The sequence below is a fragment of the Rattus norvegicus genome, chromosome 3 (genome assembly GCF_036323735.1).
Source record: "Rattus norvegicus strain BN/NHsdMcwi chromosome 3, GRCr8, whole genome shotgun sequence".
NCBI lineage: Eukaryota > Metazoa > Chordata > Mammalia > Rodentia > Muridae > Rattus > Rattus norvegicus.
This window is the reverse complement of record NC_086021.1, coordinates 79,627,158-79,637,294: the sequence shown is the minus strand read 5'-3', so window position 1 is coordinate 79,637,294 and position 10,137 is coordinate 79,627,158.

Here is a 10,137-nt window from a genome sequence, read left to right as displayed (position 1 = left end):
ACATCGTGTCTACGGCATGTCTACGGCATGTCTACGGCATGTCTACATCATGTCTACATCATGTCTACGGCGTGTCTACGGCGTGTCTACGGCGTGCCTACGGCGTGTCTACGGCGTGTCTACCACGTGTCTACGGCGTGTCTACGGCATGTCTATGGCTGCTCCGCTACAGTCTGCTCCGCTCCCAGCATGCTGTGTTTCTGTGAGTACCAGTGCCTCCTAGCCACCTCTTTGCATGTGATGTCATTTCACACACTCAGCCTCCGCGACATGGATCTGAGGTAGGTATACAGTAGAATTGGCAGCTTAGGAACGTTGTCATCTGAGGGTCACTGAGCTAGCAAGTTGACTCCCTCAGCGGAGTCTCTTTCTCAACTCAGAAGTGATGTCCCTTTCCGCTCTGCTGTGCTCTCTTTGTTTCTACTTCTGGAGTTTCGCTTTTCACCCTAGCTCTGCCCTGACTGTAGTTTTCTGTCATTTCTTGGTCAAGGTCCACCCCGCCCACCCCCTTACCATGGAGCATTCTGAGGTACTTTTTATTGGTACCTCCCCACCTCCCCTGGAAGAGGGGCACTGTCTCTGTGTGTGTTTTCCGCCTTCTGTTCTCCCAGAGAATGGATTCTGTGCCAACAGAGGAGCTCACTGCTGCAATGAAGTACGGGCTGCTGGCTGGTCCCACCAGAAAGACACTGTCCTTCTCCATCAAGACAACCAATCTTTCTCTACAGTGTGGCTTGGTTCTCCCTTTCGTCTGCAGACAGTTGTTCAGTCCTTCCCGTGTAAGCTTTTCTCCGGGTCTATAAGTACAGAGCTGTGGCAGGCAGGAGGAAACCGTTTTCTGTGTGTTTTAAAATCTATCATTCAAGAGAGCTTTCTCTGGTTGTATATATATTGAAAAGACACATAAAAAGAAGTCCCCAGAGTACTGATTCCTAGCATCTTAAGACATAACCAGTTTTATTATTTCTATCAGTGGAAGTTGATGAATATAGGAAGCTCACCAGAAGTCTAATTTATAAAGTCGGTTTATTTTTGCATGTTTTGATTTAGTGCTTTCCTTCATCCTGAAGGGTGAAAAATGAATGGGCGTTTGACTGCTGCCTTAACAATAGGCAAGCTCTCCGTAAGAAACCAGAGGAACGTTTACACTGAAGTTTATCAAAATGGGTCACCTATGAGTGGGAAGTGTGGCTCCGTGACAGGCACTTGCCTAGCATCTACCACACATTGGGTTCTATCCCCAGCATCCTCTGTGTGGAGTGGGGGGATAAAAATCCCCTGAAACCAGTACTCACTCTGGTAATGTCAAGTGAGTCTCGTATTCCTGGGATGAACCTTTATCGTTTGCGGTCTGATATCCCTTTTCTACTGTTAGGTGCAGTTTGCTAAAATTTTATTTAGAATTTTTGTATCTATGTTCAGGAGAGACATTACTGTGTATTTTTTCTTATATCGCCAAATTTTGAGAGCAAAGTAATCTTGGTTTCATAGAATGACAAGGGGAGGTGTCTTCTCATCTTTCGGTTTTCGGTAAAGATTGGGAAGAATTCATTATTTCCCCCCTTAACTGTTAGACTTTATTAGTGAGGTTACCTGAGCCTCAAAGTTTCCTTGGGAGAGGGTCTAATCCCAAATTCAATTTCTGCGACAGTTATAGACTATTCAGGTAGTCCTCCTCAGTGAGCTTGGGAGCTCTCATGTTTTCAGTGTGTTTATTTGAGGCCTGTGAGACAGCCCAGTGGGTCAGAGTTGGATCTCCAAGGCTCACACAGTGAAGAATAGAACCAGTTCCCGGAAGTTGTCCTCTGATCGTCACAGGCATGCCGTGGCCTATGAGCGCACACACAGAGACACACACTACATAAGCACACGGAATAAAATTTATAAAATAAATCTGTCTTTTAATCTAAATAATTAAATTAATTTTTAAATGGCTCTTTATCTTATTCCTTTAAATGCTGTAGGTTTCAGGGCAAGAGAGATGGTTAGAGGTTAAGAGTACATCCCTATTTCAAATGCCAGTATCCATATGATATGACTCAGAATCACCATAACTCTAGCTCCAGGGTATCCAGCTTCACACATACACACGCGCGCGCACACACACACACACACACACACACATATACACACACATACACACACACGTACACACATACACACACAAACACACACACCCCACAGGCACACATTTATAAACACATGCACTAAAGTAAAACTAGGTTCTGTACTTACACTACATCTTTCTTCTTTTTTAAATAATATTTTGTCCCCTGAGAACTCCATACATGCAATGTACTTCATAGCCATCATATCTGTCTCCCACTTTCCTCCTCTGACTGCTCTGACATGCCATGCCCATCCTAACTTCATATACTCTTTCTTCTTTTTTTTATAAGCCACTAAGTCCAATCAGTGTGGCGTGTATGTGCATGGGGCGGGGTTGTCTACTGGCACATGTACAACTTACGAGTGGCCTCCTAAGAAAAGTGATTCTCCCTCTCTCAGCAGCCATCAAATGCCCATAGCTCCTCAGCTAGGGTTGAGGCCTTCTGCGCTGTTGCTCACCCAGGTTGGAATTTTGACTGGATTGACCTTACACGGGTTTTGTGCCAGGTAAGTACACCCCTGTGGGTCCGGGAATGCCATATGCATGCCATGTTCAGGAGTCTCTAACTTTCCAAGTTCTTTTTTTTGTTTTATTTCTTTTGTAAATTCTAAGTTGTAAAAGAAATCCAAAAGCTATTCTAGAACGATATCCTGTCTATGGCTGGAGAAGTCATTAGAACAATCTGCGTCATTAGAAAATTTCAGGATGGGAGACACCTGGTGACTGCCTATTAAAAAAGGAACTGCTAGTAGTTTTCATTATGTGTCTGGACGTGTACGTGTAGTACTCACAGAGGCCAGAGGGGGTGTTGGATCCTCTGGAGCTAAAGTTACAGGCAGTTGTTAGCTGCTTAACGTGGGTGCTGGGACTCAAACTCTGGTCCTCCGTAAGAGCTGTATCGGATCTTAACCGCTGAGCCATCTCTCCAGCCCCAACCACTGAGCCATCTCTCCAGCCCCAACCACTGAGCCATCTCTCTGGCCCCAATGGGTTAATTTTGCTTCTAAAATACTTTATTATTCTTGACGATTTCTTTTTACCTCAGCTCTTGATATATTATTTTTGAGAAAGACATAATGGTTCCTTTCCAAACCAATCTTTAGCTAAAGGATTGAACATCTTTCAACATCCATATTACAATTATGATTTCAGGCTTCAATCGTACTTCCTTAATGCAAAGCTCGGGGAATTGAAAAATAAGCCACCTCATTTCCAGCTTCTACGTTTATACCACATCTGCTCTCCTACTTAAATACATAGCATAATACCCAGCTCCTTAAACTTACTGTGTATATAATTGATCTGCTTGCATTCTTCCTCCACACGTGCAAATGGTCACATTTGATTTGGGGTTCAAAATTACATTTAAAAATACTTTAGAAGATTCTTGTGTTTTATTTTTATGATGCCCCATGATTTCTGTGGCTTTATTTTAAAGTTGATATAAAAATGGGTGGATAAAACATATTGATTACCAGGAATAAAATTTCATGTATTTTACTGTCTGGGAAGGCATAAAAGCAGGGTAATTGGCTTGGTTCTTTATTTTCATTCTCCACCTCCTGAGACCTTTGTGCACACACACACACACACACACACACGCGCGCGCGCACACACACACACACACACACACACACACACCACACACCACACACACCACCACACACACACACAGAGACACACACACAGACACACACACGCACACTTGTGCATGCATGCGTGCACACACACACACTTGTGCATGCATGCGTGCACACACACACACCACACACACACATAGACACACACACACAGACACACACACACACCACACACACCACACACACACACACACACCACCACCACACACACACACTTGTGCATGCACGCGTGCACACACACACACACATGCAGTCATATATTTTCCATTCTAATGCTTTTTCTCTAAATGTCAATGGTCCTCACTCACAGCGAAGCACCCATCTGTGCATGCTGTACTGCATGTACCCAGACGATCCACTCAGCACAACCCACTTTGAATTGTCTCTACATGGTGTACTGACTGGACCCCGTGCTTGTCTTACTGTGCCCAACACACAAAAGCCCTAAGAGGCCTGACAGGAGGATCACAAGCAGATCTATTTTTCTTACCGTCTGTAAATTTATTTTTGTCCCTTCATTTCCCTTCTGCCCTCCCTCACTTTTTCCCTATCTTCTTTATTTCCTTCTCCTTTGTTCACAGAATGAGACGCCAAGACAGAAGAGATGTCTATTATGCAATTATTGAGATTTCTGGGTGCAAACCCAGCATATTTCTGTCATATAGGGGTCCAGATGGAGAGCAGAGTGTGTGTGGCTTAGGTAGAGGGTAGCTTCCAAAGGTTCTTTGTACTTCACACCTTGCTGTGGTTTTCCCAAACCCTTGCCTCTTGGAAGGCAGCTGAGGACCAGCTGGGTCGGTCTTCTCCGAGGTTCAGCACCACCCTTGACCTGACCCTTACAGGAATGAGGGCCTCACTTTCTCACAAGACCTAGTTTCCGTTGTTTGTGTTGGGTTGAAATTTGCCCGTCTGTGACTCCCGTGTCTGATAGGAACACAGGAGCAAGTGCTCCCTTGTCTTGACAAGGGAGAGAGCAGATATATGAGAATAACTACCATGACCCCGCCCTAGCTCCTCCCATGTTCTATTAATGACAGCTTTGCTGCCGTGTTTATGCTGTGTTTTATCCACATGTATCTTAAAAGGCACAGTGAAGTGAGAGACAACCCTGGACCGGGAGCACTAGGACAGTCTCAGTGCCTAAGCCAAGGTGCTCTGTAAGTGGGGACACAGTGTGGACACTGGGAAGACCTTGGCATCCTTATCCTGTCTGCGCCAGGATAAGCTACCCAGCTGTGGATTTTCTACATCTGGTTTATAAGATTCTGTCAATAGAAATAAGTGAAATGACATTTGTGACTTGGAACAGTGCCCGATGTATAAGGCCATGTGCTACTTGTCATGATATCGATATTCTCAGCAGTCCTGTAGCACCGTGAGTTCATTATAAACTTTTACTCAAATAAGACCATGACCATTTATACGTGAGCTACTAGAAATCAATGACTTTTCTCCCATTGCGGTGTGTAATATGTATATGTGACCCTGAATGAAGGACTCTATCTCTGTTAAAGACCATCTGACTTGTTTTATTATCTCTTCCAGTGAGTTAATTTACTGAATCTTGGTATCAGGCAGCATCATAAGTCTAGCGTAGGGTCATTGATCTTGTCCATCACAGTATAAGGTAAGTAATCTATTCGTCTGGAATTAAGATGGTGGCTTTGCAGACACTCACCCCCGAGAACATGTGGAGACTGGTTTGACATGACTTCTTTTTTTATTGGCTATTTTATTTACTTACATTTCAAATGTTACCCACCCCCTTCACAGTTTCTCCTCCACAAACCCCTATCCCCTTCTCCCTGCTTCTATGAGGGTGCTCCCCCATCCACCTACCCACTCCTGTCAGCACCCCAGCATTCCCCCATGCTAGGGCATTGAGCCTCTATAGACCAAGGGGCTCCCCTCCCATTGATGCCAGACAATGCCATCCCTCTGCTACATATGCAGCTGGAGCCATGAGTCCCTCCATGTATATGCTTTGGTTGGTGGTTTAGTCCCTGGGAGCTCTGGAGGGTCTGGTTGGTTGATATTGTTGTTCTTCCCGTAGGGTTACAAACCATTTGACCTCCTTCAGTCCTTCCCCTAACACCTCCATTGGGGTCCCCACACTCAGTCCAAAACTATATCTGTATTGGTCAGGCTCTGGCAGAGCCTCTCAGGGGACAACCATACCAGGCTCCTGTCAGCAAGCGCTTCTTGGCATCAGCAATAGTGACTGGTTTGTTTCTGCAGGTGGGATGGATCCCTAGGTGGGGCAGTCTCTGGATGACCTTTGACATGACTTCTTTATAAAGTACATATTCTTATATTCTTCTCAAGTCTCTTAAACTTCTAATGAATCACATGATGTATATACGTGTGTGTGTGTGTGTGTGTGTGTGTGTGTGTGTGTGTGTGTGTCTGTTCGAGCGTGTGTGGCATTGGTTACAATATGTATGTTGACTATTATAACTGGGCCACCAGAACCCATCTGTTTAAGGACAGACAAAAGTGTTTGTTCTCTGGTGTGGCAGAATTCATCACTGTGAAACAAACCATAGGCATTATTGCACGTGTGTAAACTATAAACACACTTTCGTTTCAGACCCCTTCTGTTTCTTTGCAGTAAGTAATTTCTCATCATAACTAATCGAATGAACAAGCAAATAAATCAACAAATAAAACAAAAACCATACAGAAAAGCACCTGTGGAGACTCCCGGTTATTTCTTTGGATAAATAAAGGAAGTGGGAAATGGACAATAGAATGGGGTTTACTCTCCCCTGACCCCAGTGTCCTCTCATTGCATTTGGCCCCCTTTCTCTCTGAGGGGCGCCCTTCCAGGTGCGACCTCACTAGAGCCTTCCCTCAGCTTCTCCGGAAGCCTCGTTTGTTTGACGTAGCCAACCTCCAAGCCTTTGGAGGTTTGTCCATCTCAGGTTTGCAGTAATTGTTTTGACATTGTTGATCTCTCAGAACATGAAAAGCAGGCGGGAACAATGAACAGGCTGTAATTGCATTAAGGATTTGTTACATTTCAAAAGGGAGCACAATTTTTTATGAAAAACAAAAGGAACCTTGTCATATTCTATTAAAGCGGTCTCTTAACCCTCGCTGAAAATTGCCCGAGGACTTACAGGCTCCTAATTGCACACTCTCTACCTCGGGGCTTCGTGTAATTTAAACGAATGAGTCTTGTAGCCAATGTCTCCTGTTTAAATTACTCAATGTCTCTTTCTTAAATTGCTGAAACTTAGTATTTTGACCTCCTTTCTCCAAGAGTTCAGTTCTGAGAACAGAAAATTCTGGGGGAAGGAACTTTATGTCTAAGGAAGTTAGGAAATGATTCCTTTTAAAAAACACTAACTAGTTCACATTCGTTGCTAAAAATGCCACGCTGTTTGCGTAGAGGGAAGAATGAATGGGTAGGCTCGAAAAGGGGTTTTCTTCCCTAACATATTTCTCAGTGACATAGAAAATACTTATTACGGCAACCGAAAATCGGACCTGAGGGCTTGTGCACAGCTCGCTGTGTATGAAGGAGGGAGTAAATTGCCAGATTGTAAACGCAGCTTGAGTCGCCTCTTTCTTAACGTCTGAACCAACTTAAGTCCCCTCGGGATCTGCCTTGAGTTTTGACAAACTACAGCTTTTTAGTTTTGAGAGATGAAAAAAAAAAAGGTATCACCTAATAATGCTTCCTGCTTAGGAGAGTTGTTCCGAAGTTGGCCATTTTAATGACCTGCGGTAAAAGAGCTGAGAGGAGGCAAATGACGTCACCAGGAACTTTTTGAGTTATTGGTTGGTGATGCGCTTCCGGCATTTAGAAAGGGCTCTCTGAACTTAGACTGGGATGTGAGCAGGCACGGGGGTAGAAGCAGAGAAATTGCTGGTAGTTATTACTTCCTGGTTATCCCTGAAACTGGGTAAAGCGATTTATAAGGGGAGAGAGACGGGGGCCGGGGAGGGGGGCCGCAGGGGGGCGGGAGGAAAGAGGTCCCAGGAGGAGAAAAGGGCAGAGAGGAGGAGTCAAGGATTTCTTCATATCTCAACTTACATTCTTCTGTATTTTTTAGGGGCTACTGGTTATTTTATCTTGCAAACCTTTATTTACATCACCAAGTCCACCTAATGTCACAGTGAATCTCACTGAGCTGCACAAATATGGTGAAAAACTGTACAGGGGTACTTGCCTGTGATCCTACCACTTGGGAAACTGAGGCGGGTAGATCATTAGCTCCAGGACACCATCGGTTGCTAGTGAGGCCCCATCTCAGCAAGCCAGAGTAAAGGAGGAGGAGGAGGAGGAGGAGGAGGAGGAGGAGGAGGAGGAGGAGGAGGAGGAGGAGGAGGAGGAGGAGGAGGAGGAGGAGGAGGAGGAGGAGGAGGAGGAGGAGGAGGAGGAGGAGGAGGAGGAGGAGGAGGAGGAGGAGGAGGAGGAAAAAAATTTTTGACGATGTTAGGTCAAATTCAGTGAGAAATAATAAGAATATTTCAAAGTGTGATATTTTAATAATAACAAATATTTCAGCAAAACTTCAACAAGTACATGGCAAGAGTCTAAATTTCTTACATGTACCAATTAATTTAATTCCTATAGCAAACTCAGAAAATAGGTATTTTTTGCTATCCTCACATTTGAAGTGGGGGAAGCTAAGGCAAGCATACAAACCGGTCTAGTTAACACAGCTTTTAGGTCAGCGATACTAAAACAGTTTGCCCTTTCTGCAGCATGAGTTTGGATCTTTAGAGACATTTGTGGTCAGTCATTCCCTGGAAAGGAACATCCTCTCCATCCCAGACGGACTCCACTGGAGTCATGTCCTGCTGTGTCGTCCTGCTGGTGACAGCAATTAACAGCCACGTCTGCATGAAGGACAGTGGTGAAGACCGTAGCTTCCTCATTGTCTGCGGAGAACTGAGACAAGAGCAAAAACCCGGGACAGGCTTGTGGACGATGAATAGATGTTTTATCTGCTCATTTGTTTGATACATGCAGAAGGCCTCTCATGTGTGCCTGGCATTCTCTTCTCTATGGTGAGGACCCACACTAAGCAAGACCCACACTTCCTGCACTGCCTGGGTGTCTCAGACTCTTACCTCTCTAGGATCTCTTCCCCACCAACCTCTTCTGGGGATAAAAAAAAAAAAAATAAAAGCCATGAAAGGTGTTCCACTTACATGGTCCACATGTAAGAACAGGGAGGAAAGTTCCTGAATGTTATTTCAAACCCACACAAAGACATCCAGGCACAGATCATGTCCTCAACTACCAAGCTGCATAAGGACTCACATTAAAACTCTTAGAACAGAAAGGGGGGAGGGGAAGCAGAGACTGAGAGACACAGTTCTTGAATTAAATGGGTCCTCACTGGGGCGGGGCGGGGGTGCACTTAAGGATGAAGTCAGCATAGCGTTTCGGTGTCTTTGGACCTTAGGAATGTATTTCAAGATTAATTATAAAATGAATTTCTTTAAAATGGAAAAATACATCCATTTCCTAGCATTGCCGACAGCAGACTGGTTAGGAGTTCTTGAAGCAGTTCAGTGGCTGGACCGCCACCTACTGTTCATCCTTTGCCACAACTGAGATGTAGCTTGGGAACAGAAGGTAAGAAAAACTGCCTCGGGCAAGCCCTCCTTCTAAAGAAAGTATTTTAATGCGTGGGCTGTAGTGAAATGAAAGTTTTAAAGGATTAAGAGGACGCGATTGGTGTCATTTCAAATTCCTCTACATGTTTTGGTAGTTTGTGGCTGTCACAGTGCTTAAAAATGCAAATTCCACAGTGTTCTAAGAAGTGTGTGTGTGTGTGTGTGTGTGTGTGTGTGTGTGTGTGTGTGTGTCTGTGTGTGTCTGTGTGTTCAAATAAGGAAATCAAATCTGGAACATCCCCAGTCATTTCTGAAGGACCCTGAACTTTTGACAGAAACCTGTTCGGTTAACACTGAGTTTGACATCTGTCAAATGCTTACAGGTCAGAAGGAGGTGCGATTTTTCCACGTTCCTGCTCAATAACTAAATTCCTCATCCTTAGAGATGGCGATGCTCCCAACTGCTTAAATGCAGAATCCCGGTGGAAACGTCACAAACGTCATGGAGTCCTTTGTTTTTAAATGGCACTTCTTCAAGCCTTCGTGCTAAATTATACATGTAAGGAAAGACTGCAAAGTGTTTATCACTGTTGATAGAATACGCGCTCTTGCATTTTCATAGGAGTTTGTAGATTGTTTCACTCATACTAACGTGATTTTATTTATCGTATTTTTAGTGCATAAGGGGGGAAAACCAACCTAGACTGTTTGGGTTTACTAAACCATGCTTCCTGCTAATGCTGTGCCACCGTTTTCAGTATTAAACCATGTCAGTAAATTCTAACGACCCAGACATTTTCAGCTAGCATG